We start from the raw sequence: 3,705 nt of genomic DNA, 5'->3' as shown, positions 1-3,705 counted from the left end.
GCACATAACGTAGGCTACATTATCGATTAATATATGCTTGATCAATCAAATTGTTAATGGTGATTAATTGATCGTCGATTAATTATTCACATCCCTAGTGGGAACTGTTACATTCACTGGCTAACAGGCTTCACAAACACACAAAAACAAGAATTTTACTTCCTCTGCTGCTTTTTTGGCGACAACATGAACGCATTTTGAGGAGAAACTCCCGGAGAAGGCCGGCCCCTGAATGATTCCTGACTAGAAGACACCAGGAAAACATTCAGGTCCTGGAGGGAGATCCAGAGGCCGAGGGAGGAGCCTGGAGGAACGGTTCACGTCACGAGCTCAAAGCCAAACAAGTCCAGATCCTGTACAGACCCGCGCCGCGTCTGTCGAACTCCACTAGCGGCGGCCACACTGATCCGGCGGAAAACTGACAGAATGATTGACGGATAGATTTCTGTCCGTTGGGCTGTTTGGGAACGTCAACATGGTGGAGAACGGAGCTGCTGCACAGAAACAAGTTAAATTCACTTGAACACAGTGTTTTATCACATTGGGATGAAAATAGGAAAGAATGCCTAGTTTCTTCTTTCACATTTTCACAACAACCTGTCAGCTCCGTGGCTCAGGTTGTGAGTTTGTTTAATGTCGCCTGGCTTCCCGGTTGAGTGGAGTGTTCCATTTTTAAGCGCTGTGATTGGCCCGAAGATCCAAACACCGCCCAGCCGGAAACTTAGGTCATAAAACGAACCAAAGCAGTAGTTTAAGCTCCTAAAACAGGTACAACCACCGGCTCTGTATTTATTTTTTCAGAACCTGAACGTGCGTTACGCCGTCCAATTCACTACCGGAACGGTGTGCTGGTACGTTCTGGTCCCTCTGATATAGCCTAGATTTGTTTCCTCTGTCTAGTGAGATCCAATATGGCATCATCAGTGTATGACACTGAATGTGGCGTTTAGCCCACAGGCGAGAGGGCTCTCTTAGACAGAGACGCCCTCTAGAGGCCATCTGACAAAGCAACATCTCACTAAGCGTTACCTGACTGACTGACTGACTGAGGAGCTACAGCTGGATGAGGATCTACAGCTGGATGAGGATCTACAGCTGGATGAGGATCTATCCTGTTCCTCTGTTAAACAGCAGGATGACCAGGTGAGTCCTTCTTTTGTGGATTGTCTCTCTTGTGGCTCGACTACACCGGTTGCATTTCTGTTCCGTCCGCAGTCATTGACCGGAGTTTACTGCGTTTACATGGACTTGAGTCTCCCGGTTATGATCGGGTTTTTGAAGTATCCCGTTTTTGTGTTTGCTCATGTAAACATCATATCCCGATTTCAGAAACCCGGATAAGCCCTTATCCCGGTTTTGAGAAACCCGATTATGCTAGCCGGAGTACTCCGAAAGAAACCGGGATCCTGTCGCATGTAAACATCTGATCCAGGTTTCTGACCGCTGCAGACTCCCTGCACAGGCTTCAGCCGAGAGACGGAACAGAAAAACACAAACAACAACAACAACGAGAGCGTCTCACTTCTGGAGCGATGAGGAAACAGAGTTTTCTCTTTCGGTGATGAAAGAATGAAATATACTCGGCAGTTTAGATGGAGAAAGCATGGAAATGCTGAGCTGTTCAAGTCTGTAGATCCAGACTACAGGAGGCCGGTTTCCAACACGCACAGTGGAGCGAGTCAGGTCAGGAGGAAAATACTAAAGAAACATTACTACAGCCAAACATCAAAACTAAAGAAGTGGCTCTGATCCAGCAACTTTCAAATTTTACTAAATTTTGGACGAGATGCTTGGTCAGCGTCCGCTGGCCACTAAGAACACGGTGGTGTCGACATCGGCTTCCCATGTGCAAAGCATGCTGTGTCAGATTAACGATTTCAAATTTGCCGGTTTGTGTTGTAAACATCACAGGCGCCTGCAGCATGCAGGCATCAGTAAGCGGGATGCTAGTATTTATCATGAATACGGAGATATGAAGAACCAGATTTCTCTGTGTTCCATGTGAACGCCACATCCTGAATATGATCAAAACCGGGATAAGACTCATAACCGGGACACTCAAGTCCATGTAAACACAGTCAATGTGTAATCATCACATCACAGTCATGTACCTGTCAGTTAATACACACACTGACTGGTGCATGTGAACACTGACTGCATAAACCTTACTATACATACTATACATATAAATGTACTATACATGTAAATGTACTATACATATATATATATATACATATACATATATATACATATATTGTATATGTCCTGTGTGTATATATATATGAAGTTAGTAGATATGAGCAGTGAGTTACAGTCTGATCTGTTGCATCACAGCTGAACAGCAGTGAAATAAAAACATGATTCCGTCAGATAGAATCCAGTAGAAACAGCTGACCTGCCAATCATCCTTCTACAGTCATCCTTCAAACTCACTAGCTAGCAGTTAGCTTCTACTGTTAGCCTCCCCTGCTAGCCTCTACTGTTAGCCCTCTACTATCAGTTTCTATTGTTAGCTTCTACTGTTAGCTCAGTCTTCAGATTGACTGTAGTCCAGTTTGTCACCCATGTGGGTTTTAACAGTATTCTGGTACATTAGATATAACAGTATTCTGGTGTATTAACAGTATACTAACATATATTATTAAATATCATACTGGTGGATTAATGTTATTCTGGTTTAACAGTAAACTGGGATTCGCTCCCAGCAGTAGATGAAGCAGATTCTTGTGTCTGGTTTGTCTGCTAACGTTACACTGAGCAACACATTACCTCATCTCACACACACACACACACACACACACACACACACACACACACACACACACACACTTAGCTTGTCTGTGTGTTGCCAGTATAAATCTCCATTACAGCAGAGCCACGAGCTTTAATTCACAGATGAAACATTTACAGCGACACTGAACACGAACTCTGTGTATTCTGGTTCTACTGAGGTTCTACTTTGGTTCTATCGTGGTTCTAGCCTGCTCTGTTCTGCTGTGTTCTCCCTGCCCAGATGTTTCAGTCCAGACTTACATGAATCGGACCGCAGGCCACCGCGCTGCTCCTCCGCTGCTTTGCTTCAGGATTCAAACCTTCAACCCGCTGCTGTCGGACTGCCGGTCCGCCGCTACAGAGTCCGAGCTGCGGCAGCAGAGCGGCTCATGGTCCGGTTCTCTTCAGACCTGGATCCAGAGAGATCCAGCGGCAGACTGGACTGATCAGACTGGAAACCCCCTCCGCTACTTCCGCCCAGGAAATCCCCCAGCTGCGGTGCGGAGCCGCCGGGCGGCGCTGTTTCCTTTAGTGAGCATACTGTGGAGATACACTGTGTGTATATTTACAGCATGGTGCCGGGCAGAGCCGCCCCGCCGGGCGGCGCTGTGACCTGCAGGAAACACTTTCCTGTGGTAAACACTGTGTAGAGATACAGCATGTAGAACCACTGTGTAGAGATACAGCATGTAGAACCACTGTGTAGAGATAGCATGTAGAACCACTGTGTAGAGATAGCATGTAGAACCACTGTGTAGAGATAGCATGTAGAACCACTGTGTAGAGATACAGCATGTAGAGTGTAGATATACAGCATGTAGAACCACTGTGTAGAAATACAGCATGTAGAACCACTGTGTAGAGATAGCATGTAGAACCACTGTGTAGAGATACAGCATGTAGAGTGTAGATATACAGCATGTAGAACCACTG

At 45.8% G+C, this 3,705-nt stretch overlaps 1 protein-coding gene across 1 annotated transcript in view; it reads right to left on the bottom strand.

Moving 5' to 3' along the window:
• Positions 1 to 3,188, bottom strand: part of traf3 (TNF receptor-associated factor 3) — a 20,229-nt gene extending 17,041 nt beyond the window's left edge. The window contains exon 1 of the mRNA XM_071529434.1: positions 3,034 to 3,188. The gene's annotated coding sequence lies outside the window, so the exon portion shown is untranslated. The remainder of the gene's footprint in view (positions 1 to 3,033) is intronic.
• Positions 3,189 to 3,705: the final 517 nt, after the last annotated feature.

The sequence above is a fragment of the Centroberyx affinis genome, unplaced genomic scaffold, assembly GCF_046629955.1.
Source record: "Centroberyx affinis isolate AG114_WGS23_722 - 3 ecotype Tasmania unplaced genomic scaffold, CSIRO-AGI_Caff_v1 ptg001788l_1, whole genome shotgun sequence".
NCBI lineage: Eukaryota > Metazoa > Chordata > Actinopteri > Beryciformes > Berycidae > Centroberyx > Centroberyx affinis.
Note: the sequence above shows the minus strand (reverse complement) of the source record. Positions and strands in the feature narration are given on the sequence as shown.